The sequence below is a fragment of the Labeo rohita genome, chromosome 12, assembly GCF_022985175.1.
Source record: "Labeo rohita strain BAU-BD-2019 chromosome 12, IGBB_LRoh.1.0, whole genome shotgun sequence".
Lineage (NCBI taxonomy): Eukaryota > Metazoa > Chordata > Actinopteri > Cypriniformes > Cyprinidae > Labeo > Labeo rohita.
Window position 1 is genome coordinate 27,931,688 of NC_066880.1, and position 18,758 is coordinate 27,950,445.

Here is an 18,758-nt window from a genome sequence, read left to right on the forward strand (position 1 = left end):
AGATATTTAGAAAACCAAGAGAACATTGGACCCCACTGACTTTCATTTTATGGAAAAAAAGCTTTGGATTGACATGACGGTGAATGATCAAATGTGACCCTGGACCACAAAACCAGTCTTAAGTAGCACTGGTATATTTGTAATATCCAAAAATACATTGTATGGGTTAAAATGATAGATTTTTCCTTTATGCCAAAAATCATTAGGATATTAAGTAAAGATCATGTTCCATGAAGATATTTTGTACATTTCCAGCCGTAAATATATCAAAACTTAATTTTTGATTAGTAATATGCATTGCTAAGAACTTCATTTGGACAACTTTAAAGGCAATTTTCTCAACATTTTGATTTTTTTTTTATTTTGCAGCCTCAGATTGAAGAATTTTTAAATAGTTGTATCTCAGCCAAATATTGTCCTATCCTAACAAACCATACAACAATGGAAAGCTTTTTTTCAGATGATGTGTAAATCTCAGTTTCAAAAATGGACCTTTATGACTGGTTTTGTGGTCCAGGGTCTCAAATGATGACAGAATGGTCAGGTTTAGGTGAACTGTCCTTTTAAGGGTTTGAGTGAAATGCTGTTCCCAACCCATTTTCCTTCCATAATCTGGTGTATTTCACCCCCCAAAAAAGATTTTATCCACCAAAAATGGACCGAAAAGTGTGTGTTAAATACCAGAATGGAGTCAGATGGTTTAAAAAAATAAATAAATAAATGAGAGTTTGTTAAGATGTTTGTGGAAAAGGTCAGTTTAGATGGAGAGACCATTATTGTACTGATAAAACATTACAAAGACAAACTATTTTGACTTTAAGAATGAAATTCTGTCATTGTTTACTTGCCCTCCAGTTGTTCAAACCACAACGACACAAAGATATTTTGAAAGTACACACAGTCCAATCTACATTGGACTACACTGGAGTTCATTAAGCGTACCTGTAAGAAAGCGATTCACTCTTTTATTTGTCGATTTGTCGCTCGACACCAATAGGAAGAAAAGCGTGGAAACGCATGAATGGAAACTGAAGCGCAGGATTCCAGGGAGGTCCCTAGTGTGTTTCTGCAGATGGGTTTGCTGCGTTAAAGCTTGTCACACAAAGCCCAGCAGAAGTACAGCCATTGTAAACTTTCCGGGAGCTTTTTAAACAGTGCCGATGCCAGCCGTGAGAGCCAGAGCTCCAGCTCAATGTCACACACACACACACAGTATTTATATTACCTTATGTATTTAGATTACACGGCTGCTTTCTATTTCTCCAGTTAAACACACACGGCATTATTGATATGGCCGCAGGGAAACCTGCGCTTCAGCGGGATGATTGGTGGCTCGTGTGATGAAGCCGGTGCCACTGCAGGTTAACACAGGACAAGCACTATCACTGCCATCCTTACGCTACACATCAAAACACTGCGTTATTTACAGCAAACCGCTCCAGATATGCTTTACTCATATTATACAGTCTGTCCCTGAAAGTAAGCACTGGACAGCAGCCATGAAGGTGTTTTAGATCAAGTGCATGAATGCAGTGAGACATGAATCAGATGTTTGATTCTTCCACTGTGAGGATGAAAAAGTTTCCATGAAGATGAACCAAACTGCTGTGCCCTTGTTGTTATGTATAATATTACAGACAAAAATCCCATGTTTGTGTTTTCTTTTTTTTCTTCTTCTTCTTTTTTTGAGGAGACATATTAAACACTTGCTAAACTGTTATCTAACAGAATTGTTTGCTGTACCGCACAACAATATCTTGTTGACTTCATATTCAGTTTATTAGTAGTATAACATTTTGATTATTAAATCATTAACTTCATTTTCTTCATTAAAAAAAAAAAAAAAAAAAACAATTATATTGACTGTAATCGTCAGGCTCAGCCTTTACTGGTATTTCTGTTATGGTAATGATTTATTTTATTTTATTTTACAAGCGTTTTAAACTATATTTCACTTTTTTTTTTTTTTTTTTTTGTAACAAAGGGCTGTAAGAACAGCAAAGCATAGAATAAAAAAATCTCAAATAATGTCTAGTTTGTCTTTTTGATGTTGATGGTCAACATTTTATTTTGTAAGTTATAATAGAGTTTTAGAGTTACCGCACATTAATATCTGTTGACTTCATATTCAATTAATCATTAGTAATAAAATGTTTTTAATTATTAAATCGTTAATTTAAGTAAATGTCATTTTCTCATTTCATCTTCTCAATAAAAAAAATAAATAAATCGAAATTGTATTGACTGTATTTGCCAGGCTCAATCATTTATTTTATTTTATTTTATTTTATTTTTCTTCAAACCAGTGTTTTAAACTATATTTCACATTTTTTTGGTAACAAAGGGCTGTAAGAACAGCGAAGCATAGAATAAAAAAACCTCAGATAATGTCTAGTTTGTTTTTTTTGATGTTGTTGGTCAACATTTTATTTTTTAAGTTACAAGAGTTTTTTTTTTTTTTTTTTTGTGAGACATTAAATATTTGCTAAACTACTATCTAACAGAAAATTGTTTGCTGTACTGCAGAATAATATCTGTTCACTTCATATTCAGTTTATTAGTAGTTATAAAATGCTTTTATTTATTAAATTATTAACTCGAGTCAATTTCATTTTCTCAATTAAAAAAAAAAAAATTTAATTGTATTGACTATTCGTCAGATTGAACCATTTCTGTTATTTTTGTTATGGCAAGACCAAATGATTTCACAAATATTTTTCTTTAAATTTTTTATTTTATTTTATTTTATTTTATTTTATTAATATTTCCACACCACTGTTTTAAACTATATTTCTAAATTTTTGGTAACAGTGAGCTGTAAAAACTGCTAAACATAGACAAATCGAATAGAAAATATAACAGCTTGCATAATCTCTAGCTTTACTATTATTTATTTATTTGTTTATTTTATTTTTTTTTTTTTTAAGGTTATAATAGAGGTTGTCACCCTTGTTTTGTTCTCTGTTTGTGGAAATGAATGAGAGTGAAGTCCAGAGTGAATTTCATTGAGGACATTGAGGATTTTTTCAGTGTTTTTGATATTTCTTCACGGTCGTTTTGCAGACGACACATGAACGTTTCACACAGCTAAAATGCAGAAGTCTGTCGTCAATTTTACGAGAACATGTAAGAGTTATTGTTCTCGTAAAGTGAAAAATTTGCACGTACAGCTCTGATAAATCAGCGCTTGTGCTCTTGAATACGCGGTGTGCCGCTGAAGGTCGGCAGGCCTTCCTCAGAATCAGCAGGCACTCATTTTCATTGAAGAGAACAATCTGTACCACAGAGTTACAGGGAGGAATGGAAGAAATTTACACAAGGACAAACATAACAGGCCTGACGAGTTTCTGGAGCAAAAACCGTTTAATTGAGAGCAAAACATAACAGAGCTTCGGCCAACCTTGATTTCCACATGATCTGAGTGATGCTGAAACTCAATACTTGATGCAACCGATTAGAAGATTGTAATAAACAAATAGTTTGGAAGAATGTATCAACTTTTATCTGTTAGGATTAGACCTGACGGCTTAATTTGGTCCAGTTAATTATGGAAAAAATTATATGCAGTGATACATTTTTAGATACAATATTTTCAGTATTGTCTGTTTTTGCTGTATTTCGCAAATGAAAATCATTCCAATCAAAGCCACATCAAAACCACTGAGTCTCTTATCAACACACAGCAGTGATTCACTACTAAATGAATCCACATTTTGGAACAAATCAAGTCAATGATTCAGTGACTCATTCAAAAAGACACTCACTTGATTCATTTCTGAATGAATCAGCCATTTGAATGAATCGGTTGAGTGAATGATTCAATGAATCACTCATTAAAGGGGCCCTATTATGCTTTTTCACTTTTTGAATTTGAGTCAGTATGTGGTGTGTATGTTTGGGCATAAAAATGATGTACAAAGTTACAATTCTCAAAGTCCACTCCAAAGGGAGATATTTCCTTTTTTAAAAATCCTACAAGAACTACAACGAAAGGCTCCTTTGGACACAGCGTTTGTTTTCCGCATGTTAGGATGTCACAACACGGCCCATAAGAATATCATTGAAATAAATCCCGCCTACGGAAATTCGAATTGTTGGGGGGTGGATAGGGACGAGGTGGGGGATTAGCCTAACTTTAGCAATGCAGCGCGAAGAGCAGCTTCTAAGATGCTTCAACGAGCCGCAGTGCGGCGGGTATAAACACAAGCATTGACTAGAGTGGCCGTGTCGGAGCCGTAACACGCCGCAGACGTGTGCAGTGTGTGGTAAGCGATTTATTCATCATACAGTGTAGATAGCTTCACTTATACCGCAAATGTTTTTTTTTAAATGCATAAACTTGCACTAGATTAGATGTAGATTAGATGTTCTTTGATAATGTTAGGCTGCTTTTAGCCTTATGCTGGAGCTTGTTTCAGGTAATGAAACTAAATATGTAAATAAATAAATAAATTAGCACGATAATATCATGTAACAGCGATCTGACAGGCTGACAATAGTACCCAACACTACTGTAGTGTATATGACTTCCTTCTGTCAGACAAATGCACTCAGAGTTATATTAAAAATCCTGGCACTCCCATGCTTTAGAATGGCATAGAGGAGTGTTTCTCTTCATCAGTCCAATACAAGTCCAATAAAGTGCATCCATCCATAATAAAAAGTGCCTCACATGGCTCCGGGGGCGTCAATAAAGCCCTCTGTAGTGAATCGATGCATTTTTGTAAGAAAAATATCCATATTTTAAACGTAAGTATCACTTTAATCTAGCTTGCGCTAACAGTTGTACACGGAACTTGCTACTTTAACAAGGGGCGTGGCAGTACTGAAACACCGTCTAAGCTGTTCGCCAATCGCAACGCTGTGGGACAGCTAACCAATCACAACACATTTCGTTTTTCGGAAGGCGGGCCTTCATCAAACCCAGAACTAATCAAGCCATTTGTGCCAGGCTGGGGAGAAAGGTATTGTAAAAATTTTAATTATGTTAAAAATAATGCTTTTTTCAAACCACCAAGCATGCAAGCATGTTCTTGTACACCCCCAAAACAAAATCAAGACTTTGTAAAAGAGCATAATAGGACCCCTTTAAGACATTTAACACAATAATGACTCACCCAAATTGATGCATGATTAATTGGATTAATTAATCACCACATCATGTAAATAAAAAAGGCTAGGGTACATCTGGTGAACTGTGAAATAGGAGTGATACTGGTTTAACATGTTAATCCATCTTGGCGTCTGTGCTCAGTTTCATGCTTTTTTGTGATGGAACTGAAGGTAATTTTTTGTTTTGTTGATTCTGTAAGTTAAAGTGGGAATGTCTTTGTTCCTCATGTGTTTCCGTGAAGTGTAACTCAGTTTGACTGATATCACTGATAAGTGTTAAATAGACATAATAATCCAGAAGAGGCGCAGTGTTGTATTTCTGCTTACAGAGCATCAGGCCGATCATACGAGTCCCACAGCGGAGATACTCAGAGTAAATCAGCGTGTGATGGGAGTTTGAGTGCATTGGGTTTGAGTCCGGCCGGGTACCAGAGTATTTCCGTGCTGAACTTAAGCAAAGGATCATTTAGAATAACACAAAAGGTCAGGTTAAAGAAAAGTCTACATTCTTAAACTCAGAAATGTAAACTGTTTCAGTCATTACAACCATAAAATGTGTTTGGTTTTTGCCCAGAGTGGCTTGTAACACGGAGCCGTCTGTTTGAAATGTTCAGGGTTTGTCTAATATGACACGATTCAGTCTGGAAATGCGCACAGATTCGGCAGAAAGCATCGCGGCGCTGCAGGCGTGTGAGTTGTGTGTTGTGCGTGTTTGTTGAGATGGTTAACCTGTTAACTTTAGCGGTTTACATAGCTAATCTCTCATAAGTCACTCCAGACGACTGTATGCGTCGCCCGTCATCCGCGGCTTTTAAGGGCCTTCTAGACTAAACCACATCGGTCATAAAAAGGTAAAGTCACAAAAAAAGTTTGCTCTGATGTTTAGCACATTCTGCTATTAATAACCTCAATAGTCCAATGGTGAACGTCTCAAACTAAATCGAAATACTGGGCTGGGCAGTGCTTGATTCTTTTTATCCAAATAACATCAACATTTTTACCCAAAGCAACTTAATATATAATAGATGTTGTACATTTTATAACCCCTGGCCCCAGCTTGAGCTATAGGAATGCTGCTGCTACTATTATTTTTTACATCAGTTTTTACCTTTTATTTAGAAAGGGCAGTAGACCAGTTGGACTGGAAACTATTATTTATTTATTTATTTATTTATTTATTTATTTATTTATTTATTTATTTATTTATTTATTTATTTATTTATTTATTTATTTATTTATTTATTTAATTTTCATTTTTGGGAGTTTTTACCTTTTATTTAGAAAGGACAGTAGACCAATTGGACTGGAAACTATTATTATTATTATTATTATTATTATTATAAATAAATAAATAAATAAATAATCACTTTTTTTTTCACAGTTTTTACCTTTAATGGGCTGGAAATGCTATTATTATTTATTAGTAGTAGTAGTAGTAGTAGTAGTAGTAGTAGTAGTAGTAGTAGTATTTCAGTTTTATTATGGGGAGATTTTTTTTTCTTTTATTTAGAAAGAACAGTAGACCAATTGGGCAGTAAGCATTACATATGTATTATTATTATTATTATTATTATTATTATTTACATTTTAATTTTTGGGAGTTTTTACCTTTTATTTAGAAAGAACAGTAGACCAATTGGACAGTAAGCATTACATATGTATTATTATTATTATTGTTGTTATTATTATTAACATTTTATTTTTGGGAGTTTTTACCTTTCGTTTAGAAAGGACAGTAGACCAGTTGGACGATCTGAAATCCCATTTAAGCCCTCACGTAAACAAGAAGTTTTAGTTATGATGAAAAATAAACCAGAAACTGCATTATTTGTGTCATTGTTTATTTGACGGTGGTTTTTGGGAAGCTCTTTAGATGATCTCAGGTCTTTCTGGAGAACATGATGATCATGTTTCTGTGTGGATTGTTCTTCTACATGTGTTTATGAGGTATGAAGCGCTGTGAACGTGGAGTCTGTCACTGACAGTCCACCGCTGTAGTTCTCTCAGCAAACACTTGTGTTATATTTTCCATTGAAGAAGCGAGGTCAGCGGTGCGTCTGCTTAATCCAGATGGGGTTTTCCTATAAACAAGTGTACAGAGAGTATTTATACAGGCCGTGGTACCTGACGCCATAACACTCCTGACATTCTGTTTAGTGGCCATGTTGCCATAAGTCACACAGCAGAATGAAGTAAATATTTTCAATATACCCATGCCGTTGTTTATTATAGAATGGCAAAAGCTCTAAATCTTGCCAAATCTTCAGTTAGAAAGTCATTCGGCTCATTCTGCGACACCTTTCCCTGCATCTGTTTACTGTAGAGAAACTCGCCTGTAAATACGACCGGTTACACATCAACAGATTCCACCTCGCTTTCCCATCATACATCTGAATTGTCCGTTCTGAAACGCATCCTTCCTCAGCAACAGTCTGTCATCAAACTGTGTTACTGTTTCCCCAACTTATTTGGTGTGTGGATTAAGTGGTCCTTTCCTATTTTTCCTATTTTTCTCCTGTTTTGTGGAAAGCTGGAAAATGATTGGGAAAGACGTGTGTTAATGCCTCAAGAAATGTTCGTAAATTGCATCAGCAGTGCTGTCAAATAAATGCATTCTCCATAAATCTTTGCAGATATTTGTGATATTCCATTTTCTGATAAATGTTATCTTCTGAGATATATATTATTTTCTATTATTCGTATTTTTGTTTTCTCTCAGAGTTTTTTAGAGATATCTTGTGCATTATTTAGAGCTACATTTGTTCTCATGTTTTGATTTTGTTGGTAATTGTTAAGATTAAGAATTTATTGTTATTAATTAGCTGATTTAATAAAAGCATTTGAGATATACTTTTTATCATACAGTATGTCTTCATAAAGGATAAAAATGCTCCTAAAATTGTTCCAGGGGGAAATCTTGCCCTTTAATAATGAAGTGAATTGTAGATTATCGGAGTTGTTCATTGTTACTGCAGACAGATGAAATCTAAAAGCAGCAACGCAGAACAGAGTCGTTATATAATGAATAGAGAAAAATCATCAGTGTGTTAATTCTGTCACAAACTCATCCCTGGAAGTCCTGGAGAAACACCAACATAAATAACTCAAGCAATGAAAACCTCCCATACATTTGGCAATGGCTCAACTCAACTGGTGGTCGGTTTGAAATAAAGAGGGAGACGAGAACGATTAAAAATGACAGAGAAAAGAAAACACGCCGCATAAAACTGCCTCTAAATGATTTCATAAATCAAAGCTGTAAATTTCTGTCATTCTTTTGTCACAGAAATTATGTCAGATTATTTTGAGTATTAAAGGGCATATATACACACACACTAGCAATCAAAAATTAAGATGTTTTTGAAAAACATCTCTCTCCTGCTTACCAAAGCTGCATTTATTTGATCAAAAGTGCAGTAATATCTGTAATATTGTGAAATATTATAAATATTTTAAACAGCTGTTTACTGTGTGAATATATGTTAGAATGGAATTTATTTCTGTGATCAAAGCTTAATTTTTAGCATCATTACTGCAGTCTTCAGTGTTACATGATCCTTCAGAAATCATTCTAATATGCTGATTTGCTGCTCAAAAAACATTTCTGATTATTAGCAATGTTGAAAACAGTTGTGTTGCCCAGTTTTTTGTGGAAACCTTGATAAACTATTATTCTTTATCTTTTAATAATGGCAGTAGCTAAGTGTAAATAGCAATAGATGCTATTTATTAGATGCTATTTACACCAAGTGAAAATAACATATTTTCTTAGTGATAGATGCTATTTACACTAAGTATAAATCAAAATAGATATGATTTACACTAGTGAAAACTGCAATTAGATGCTGTTTATTCTAAGTGAAAATAGCATATTTTCTTAGAGATAGATGCCATTTACAGTGCACATAGCTATAAATTCTATTTACACTATGTTAAAATAGCAGGATTTTCTTCTATTAAAAATACTGATTGTAAATAGAGGCAATTATCTGCACCTCAGTATGCAATAATAACGTATTGAGTGTAAAATATAGTTTTAATTAAAATTATTAAATGGATGCTGCCTTATTGGAATAATAAGCCCTCCCTATACCTACCCTAACCCTAACTGATACTTTTCAACTTTTTAATCATTTCCTTTATTTTTATTGAAAATAAATGAAGAGATTATTTGCAAAAACCGATAAATGGCATTTAAAAAACAAACAAACTGAGTGCCATGCATTTTTCTCCACATATAGTGCAATCTGAACCCTAAACACATTTTGTCAAAAAACTTTCAAGGCACCGCAATTTCACCTTTTACTGCAGACGCTGACAGGCGTCCTTGTTATTTGTGAACAGACGCCGATAAGTCAGTTTTACCAAATCAGCACACTGTATTCAGGTCAGGTGACAAGGCTGCCGGTCACTTTGAAAAGAAAAAAGAGATGATTGTCTTCTGTAGTGTTGTCTAGCCCAATCAAACGTTGGTGGGCGGAGTTAATGTAAATGGCCTCTGCCAACTAGGCGGGCTATTTGCACTTAGTGTAAATAAACACTCCGTAAAATAATTTGATAAGACTTAAAGCCCTTAAGTATGATGCATTATAAAGTTATTCATAATGTATGTTATAACGTATAATGTATTTTCATACATAATCATAACAAGGGCTGGAAATGGGCAGAACTCGAGGACTGAGTCCAGGGAGTGAATTTCAAGGAGGGATGGAGTTCTAGTTCAAAATGTAGAGTATGTTTTATCTTCATAATAAACTTCAAACGTCATGCACGTTTCATACATAAAATAATGGGATTTTCTGCATATGTGGTTTAAAAATATAAAATATGTAAAAAATAAAATTGGTCCATTGCAAAGCATAATTACTGCATTAAAAAGACTTTATAATGCATTATACATAAAAGCTTTAAATAAAGTGCTACCAATAATTCCAAGTAACCAAAACAGCAGTTACACAGTGTTTTGCTCCTACCGCACTGCTGTACTATGACAGATATGGAGATGATGATGAATTCCTGTGTATCACAATGGCCTTTAGTTTATCAGCGCTCATCCTGTGTGATGTTTTACTGCAGTACTGTCAAAAATATTCCTCACCATTCATCCTTAAATGCACACATGCGACATAACGAGCAGGATTGCATCTGTGATGGAGGCTTTAAACGGCTGCCCATCAGTTAAGAGCCTTTCTTCCGTCTGTGTGGAGAGAGACGCTTGATCAGATGTTTCTGCATCCAGAATATTCATCCATCTATTAACGCTTTAATTGTTTGACCTAACATTGGTTTACTAATGCACACTTACATGTGAAACGAGATCAAAATGCATCCCGTCTGAAACATTTCTTAACTTGTAAAAGATACTGGCAAGTTAGCATGACCAACCGTTTTTATTTGTAAAACATAAACCTACTACATCATATGTATTATATGATTCCAAAAGGTTTTATCGGTGCCGTGGTTTTTTGGCTTGTCGAATGTGCAATAAATTGGCAGCGTGGCTTTGATAACATGAGTATTTTTACAAGCCGTGACATTTTTAGGGAATTAATGTCCTTCAGACATCTAAGTGCTTTTGAAAACACAGCTTATTAAAGAAAACAGAGCTGTATGTTTGGAGTGCCCTATGCGGTTTGTTTCTGTAGATGGTGTATAAAGAAGTCTTGGCTCGTGGAAAGGAAACTGAAGGCCTCGTTTTTCACGAGGACACATTGTGGAGGCCCTCGCCGCTACTGGATTGAGAGCTTATGTGTGTTTAAGGTCCGTCATTGTGAACTCTGTAAATGAATGTCATGTTGTAAGGAGATGCATTTGTTGAGCTTTAAGTGAGCTTATGCTTTATAAACAAACAGAAATGCTTTGCTCCCTGCTCAATATGTGCTTGCTAAAACAGATTTGAAGGAAGATCAACAGCAAGAAGGTGCTGTTTGTTTCAGAAACACATTCTGTGGCTTCAGTTCAAGGCTTTAGCTGCTTTTTACATTCTTAAGAATAAAGGTTTGCAGAGCAGTGATGAGGAAGAAACATTTTTGGTTCACTGAAGATTAACAGTTCTTAAAAGAACTATTTACTCAGCCTCATATCGTTATAAATGTGCATGATGATCTTTCTTCTGTGGAACCCAAAAGGAGATGTTTAGCAGAATGATCAAGCTTACAATAAGAGTGAATGGTGATAAAAACAGATAAAGCACCATACAAGTAATTCATTCAACTTGTGCACTAGATTCCAAATCTCCCCTGTTGAAAAAAACAGCATATGCTGGTTAGGTAGGCTTTGATGCTGGAATGATGGTTTTAGCTGGTCCTCTGCTGGTTTATGCTGGCTCTTTGCTGGTCCTGGACCAGCACATGACCAGCTAAGGACCAGCATAAACCAGCTAAAACCAGCATCCCAGCATCAAAACCTACCTAACCAGCATATGCTGTTTTTTTTAACAGGGTTAAAATAATATTTCAGCTAAAAATAAAAATTTTGCAGAAAGTTTATTCACGTTCATGCCATCCAAGATGTAGATGAGTTTATTTCTTCATCAGATTTGGAGAAATGTAGCATTGCATCACTTGATCACGAATGGATCCTCTGCAGTGAATGGGTGCCGTCAGAATAAGAGTCCAAACAGCTGAAAAAAGAACATCACAGTAATCCTTGTGAAGCCAAAAGCTGTTTGGATAAATGTTTGTTTGTAACAAACAAATCCTGTATTAATACGTTTTAAACTCCAAACCGTTGCTTTCGGCTAAAATACAAGTCCATAATCCATAACACTTCAATTTGTTTGTCACTAACACACAGCTTTTGGCTTCACAAGTTGTTAATTGATGGACTGGAGTGGTGCGGATTACTTGTGGGTTATTGGGATGTTTTTGATTTTGAAATTTGATGAAGAAACAAACTCATCTGCATCTTGCTTGGCCAGAGGATGAGCACATTTTCAGTAGTTCTTCTTTTTTTTTTGTTTTTTTTTAAGGCTGACTATTCACTTTCATTGTATTGAAAAGAGCAGCTTGAACATTCTACTAAATGTCTCCTTTAGTGTTCCACACAAGAGATATAAAAGAAATAGAGCATTCTAAATTATAGTTGGCTTATGGGTCCATTATCATGACGTGAATGTAAACGTGAAATATGACTGTGTTTTGATGTATGTGTTTTGGCCTGTACAGACGGCAGCTGATTGGGACGTAGGGGGAGCGAGAGCAAGGCAATGAATGCAGTGAAGAGCAGCGAACAGACTCCAGATCATGCAACCAGCATGAGGAAGCCTGACCTTCATCCCTCCTCAAACACAGAGCACAAGAATGGTGAGTGCATCATCACACCCGAACAGAATGTGAAATCTAACGTGCCGTCAAAAAGCTGAGAACACTTCATTTAAACTTGCAAGTTGCAATGTCAAATTAGCAACACATTAGGATGAAAAACATCTCTAGTCTTAAATAAATGTATAATTTTCCAGTGTAGAAGCAACGTTGATTATGTGTGTATTATATACTGGTACTTTAGTGTGACTTTAAAATAATTCATGCAACAGATGCAATAAAGTTAGTCAAAGTGAGTCATGTCAAATACATTTCTCCAAATGTTAGCGTATGGTTCTCATTTAATTACTCTTTGGGAACCAACTCCAAACTTTCTTGCGATGCTCTTTTATTTTTAATAACCATTAAGTAATGTTTTCAGAATGATGCATGGGTTATTTTGTGTGTGCGACAACCTAATGTGAGCTTTACCTAATGCTTATTTTGAGTGCAGTATTTTTTTACTTCTTTGTACTTTATTAACATGCACTGATGTACTGAGTGACATTTATAGTCATGAAATCATAGACGCCGTTGAGATGCACGTTCATGTGAGGTGCAAACAGCAACGTTTCAGCTTGAAATCGGATGACCTGAGATGGAGGTTAATAGCAGCCGAGTATCTCGAGTTCTTACTGCACGTTGCAAATCTGCCTGCAAAGCAGGGCAACATACCTGCAAACAGACACACGGAGTAACTGCACTGTTTGTTCTCTAATAACTCGAGATTTTGGTTCAGAGTACAAAAGTACATGGGGTCATTGATAACCTCATACCAGTTTATGAAACTTCATGACAAACGATTTAATCATTTTCCTTCATTATCTGTAAATGCACATATTCCTCTTTAAGAAAAGCGTTTATTTTTGCCAATATACATACCAGGTAAATAGGTAAGTATGCAAAGCACGGGCCTGCCAAGAAACTCCCCTGGCCAGATAAAACAAGATTGTTTGAACATTTTATTAGAAGCAGCTGATGACTAATCCATGCTGAAATATCAGCGCGCTCCGCTTTTCCACTTCATAGTCTAATCAAACCAGCTTAAATGCCACTCGAATCACAAGGTTTAGAGATGAAAGTATTTGCGGAATGCCGCGATACAAACTGTATTTTTAGAATGATGGATCCCTGGACTCCCGGCTCATTCTGAGAGTGAGACTCAGCTTCCCAGTTTTCCATGATGTCATGTGTGGCGTTCGGGTGAACGCGATTGAGGGGGCAAGAGAACGTTTGAGCCATTCGAGCTCTTCAGGGGAGCCTGACCGTGAAGATTTGTTGTGTATTTGCTTACGTTGTTTGGTAATTGTAGCAACACACTTTGCTGCTGTTAACTGAACAGTGCTGTTAATCCTGAAGCTCAGTTCTCACATGCAGACATGGAGTGGAAACAGGCATTACATCACAGTTTGTCAAATACTGCAGCTATGCGGTCTTGCTGAACCAAAGATTTCTAAAGTATAAAACAGGGACACTTTGTTCATTTGTTTTGCTCAAATAACCTGACCGAGCTGAATATAACCAGCCTGAAGACACGCTCTTCAGCTCAGATGAAAACAAACACATGCATTAATCAAAACCATACGTGTGTAAAAACTGAAAAGTGCCAATCAGAATTTGTCTGTTATTAGCAACTGCTGTCAAAAGGGATAGTTTATCCAAAACACTTGCTGGTAGCAATTGAGTTCCACAGAATTTTTTTTTTTTTTTTTCCCATACTATGGAAGTCTACCGTCAACACTCTCGTTACCAACATTCTTCAAAAAAAAAAAAAAAAAAAAAAAAATTGGAACAACATTAATGTGAGTAAACTATGACAGAATGTTCGTTCTCTTTAACTTGAGCTGTTTAGATCACTGACCTCAAGCCTCAAATGAAAAGGCTGAACTATCCGCAAAATAATAATCATAGGTTTCCAATGTGAATCTCAGTTTTTGTGTGCATGATGTCAGTGTGTGTTGACGTGTTGAGAGGATCCACATGATGGCATCATTCACACAGCAGTGGCTGCACATGTTAGCTTTTTTGAAGTGATGAAATGACACTTTTGTTATAAAAAATGTCGTTGTAAAACTGCGTGACTGTCTTCTTTCTGTGGAATACAAAAAGAGACGTTTAGCAATATGTTCATGCTGCTCTTCCATGCAAAGTTAATAAATGAATGCTGTCAAGCTCCAAAAATGACAAAAGGAACCATATAGTCGCCCGTATTATTTGTGCAGGATGTTTTAAATCTTCTGAAGGCATTTGATAATCAAAGCGTAAGCGGTTATTCACTGAAAAAACATGATAAAGGAAGTGTGCTTGTGATTAAATAGCAATGTAAATTTCAGCCTGTTCCTCAAACAAACCTCAAAAAAACATGAAGCTTGATCTTCATTCATCTTTCATGGAAAAGAACAGCATGAACACTCTGCTGCACTGATAAAAAATATTTTCCAACATGTATTTTTGTTGTTTTCCAGAACAAATATCAGTCTTAAATCAAGATGTATTTACTTGGTAAGAAAAACAACAACAACAAATATCTACCAATGGGGTCAGAAAAATAAACTAGTTTTTGTTTCTTTGAAATAAGTTCGTTTTTCTGACCCCACTGAAAGATATTTATTCTTGTTTGATTTTAATGCATTTTTCACAAAAATTTGCTTCTCAAGTAAATGTATTTTGCATTAAGAAAGTTTAGGAACTCCTTGTAGAATCTGTGAAAGTGTGAAGAATTTTACCAAAGTAAGAGTGATCATAAAACATGCATGTTATTTTTTATTTAGTACTGTCCTCAGTAAGATATTTTACATAAAAGATGTTTACATATAGTCCAAAAGACCAAAAAAATAGCTAAAATTATTAATATAACCCCCTTCAAAAGTTTGGGAACCCTTGGTTCTTAATACTGTGTGTGGTTACCTGGATGATCTATAATGATTTTTTGTTTTGCAATGGTTGTCCATGAGTCCCTTGTTTGTTCTGAACAGTTAAACTGATCACTGTTCTTCAGAAAAATCCTCCAGGTCCTGCAGATTCTTGAGTTTTCCAGCATCTTTTGCATCTTTTGAACCCTTTCCAGCAGTGACTGTATGGTTTTGAGATCCATTTTTTCACACTGAGGACAATTAAGGGACTCAAACACAACTATTAAAAAAGGTTCAAACATTCACTGATGCTCCAGAAGGAAACATGATGCATTAAGAGCCGGGGGGTGAAAACTTTTGAACAGGATGAACATGTCCAATTTTTTCTTATTTTGTTGAAATATATATATATTTTTTTAATTTAGTACTGCCCTTCGGAAGCAACAGAAGATACTCGCATGTTTCTCGGAAGACAAATTAAGTACAATTTACCTTGATCTTCAAATTCCTAAAGTTTTCACCCCCTGGCTCTAAATGCATCGTGTTTCCTTCTGGAGCATCAGTGAATGTTTGAACCTTTTTTAATAGTTGTGTTTGAGTCCCTCAGTTGTCCTCAGTGTGAAAAGATGGATCTCAAAACCATACAGTCACTGCTGGAAAGGGTTCAAATCTGCAGGACTTGGAGGATTTTTCTGACGAATGGTGCTCAGTTTAACTGTTCAGAACAAACAAGGAACTCATGAACAACCATCACAAAACAAAACAAAAAAAAACGTCGTAGATCATCCAGGTAACCACACACTGTATTAAGAACTTTTGAAAGGGGTTATTTTAATAATTTCAGCTATTTTTTGGTCTTGTGGACTATATGTAAACATATTTTATATAAAATATCTTACTCAGGACAGTACTAAATAAAAAATTGTTTTGTTTTGTTAAAATTATTCACATTTTTACAGATTCTGCAAGGGGTTCTAAAACTTTTGCATGCAACTGCATTTGAACTGGAAAACAGGATGAGGATGAAATCTTTACAATGTGAACATCATGTTTTGTCTTTCATGGAAGAAAGGACGTGTTTGGAATGACATGATGATGAATATAAGATGAACGATTTTTCATTTTAGGGTGAACTATCCCTTTAACTTCTCAGTTAATTGTCACCTCTAAGAATGTATTTTTATCTCAGGATCAGTTTCTGGTTTCGTTTGCATTATTATTTTGGAGCTGAAGAAAGGGCTTTAGTCAACAAACTACATATGCTTCAGATCATCTCAAAGTGTGTCTGTCCGCTGAAGTGCTACTGTTTACATTTTTCCTTCTTCCCATTAAACCATTGTTTGTTAGTTAATTTGTCAGTGAGTGCTTTACTACTGCGGCCTAATAAAACAAAGCATTTGATGTTCAGTGGATTTTGTGTGTTGTCGTCAGGCTCATTTGTCATTGATCTGAGGAACAGGCTGACGTCATGATCAAAGCGAGAGTCGAGCGCTCATGACAGGAATGAGCACAACATCAGCACCGGATTCCAAACACTCTCAAATCAACATTCTTTCCTCCACACTATATTTCATAACCTGCGGCGGCGAAACTCTTCGCTCTGCTGAGGAACGTTTGTGCTTCATGCAAACAATTAGAGGGGAGGAAGTGAATGAGGAACTTAGGTCAGTTCCTATCAAACACACCACCAATCACACCGCTACGTCTGGACACACATGACTGCGTTTGTTTCTGAAAAGAAGAGAAAAAAACTTTGAAGTTGCTCGTAATGACTCTACTCACCACTGATTAGGCTTTCTTTAATGAAGGAGTTGGAGCAGATTGCTTTGCTTTGATTTGTTTGAAACATAGTGATCAGATTATTATATTTTATTATAAATAATTAAAAAAGAATTATAAGTTATTAAAATAAGAAAAGGTGAAAATTGCAGAAGAAATAAAGAATGAAGTAGCTGCGTCCAGACTTTTGTATGGAAGCCTGAAATAACAAAGATAAAAATATAATTGTAACTATTTATCTCATAATTCTGACAGTACTGAGTTTACACCTCACAATTCTTTTTTTATCCTGCCATGTAATAAAAAATGAAAACGGTAATTGTGACATTTATCTTACAATTATGACTTTTTTCCTTCTTCGTTTATATCTTGCAATTTGGCATTTACATCACAATTCTTTGTTAATTCCTAATAGTTATGCATTTATATCCCGTAATTCTGAGTTTATGTCTCACAATTCTGCACTAATGTCTCATAATTCTGAGTTTATATCTCACAATTCTGTTAATATCTCACAGCTGAAAGTTTATGTCTCATAATGCGTTTATATCTTGCAATTTTGTGTTCATATCTCAGCATTTTTCTGTTTATATCTCAATTCTGCATTAATATCTCATAATTCTGGGTTTAAATCTTGCAGTATTACGTTCATTCCTCATAATTCTGCATCTCAATTCTGCATTAATATCTCACTATTCCACATTAATATCTCATCACTTTGACTTTATATCTCACAATTCTGAGATTATATCTCATAATTCTGCATTAATATAATTCTAAGGTAATACCTCGCAGTACTGTTAATATCTCACGTGAGTTTATAGCTTGCAATTTTGTGTTCATATCTCAATTATGAGTTTATATTTCAATTCTGCGCTAATATCTCATAACTCTACAGTTGTTTATATATATGTTTATATCTTGCTATAATGTTAATATCTCACATGTGAGTTTATATCTTGCAATTTTTTGTTAATATCTCATAATTATGAGTTTATATCTCATAATTCTGCATTAATATCTCATAATTCTGAATTTATATCTCACAGTTCTGATAATATCTCACAATTGTGAGTTAATATCTCTGTCACGCTTCAGGCAGGAACAGACTAACAATGACGTAATGAAACGAAATATCTTTAATAATCCAAAAGGAACACTGGAAACACAGGGAGGTAACGTTAACGTCCGACAAGGAAAGGGGGAAAACACACGCTATATATACACAGACTGATTACAAACACAGGTGCAGACAATAAGGGAGATACCAAAACACACAGAGCTGCAGGGGGAAATGATGGGAGAAACCAACTAATCAGTCCAGGGGTGTGACATTACCTCCCCCTCCCGGAAGGCGCGTCCTCGCGCCGACAAACAGGGAAAACAAAATGTACAGTCTAGGAGGGGGCTTCGGCGGAGGATGGACTCCCGGGAGGAGGGCAAAAGATGGAGTCCAGGGTGGTGACGGAATAGTCCATGGAGGTGATGATGGAGGGAGGAGCCAAGGAGGAGACAGGAGGGGGCTGGAGCAGGAGGAGCCAGGTAAGACCCAGACCGCAGCCATGATGGAACCCCACGGTGGAGCCGATGGAGGGAGGAGCCATGGTGGAGGAAGGGCTGACGACACCATGGGGCCGACCGACGGAGGCGGAGCAGGTGGTGGTAGAGCCCGAGGCAGAGACAGAGAGCTGATGATCCTGGGCGACACCGAGGA

The 18,758-nt window shown here is 35.7% G+C and overlaps 1 long non-coding RNA gene across 1 annotated transcript in view; it reads left to right on the plus strand.

The window, feature by feature from the left end:
• LOC127174348 (uncharacterized) overlaps window positions 1–12,410 on the plus strand; it is a 60,998-nt gene extending 48,588 nt beyond the window's left edge. Inside the window, exon 3 of the long non-coding RNA XR_007828870.1 lies at window positions 12,279–12,410. This is a non-coding gene — a long non-coding RNA (uncharacterized LOC127174348). The remainder of the gene's footprint in view (window positions 1–12,278) is intronic.
• The last annotated feature ends 6,348 nt before the right edge of the window (window positions 12,411–18,758 follow it).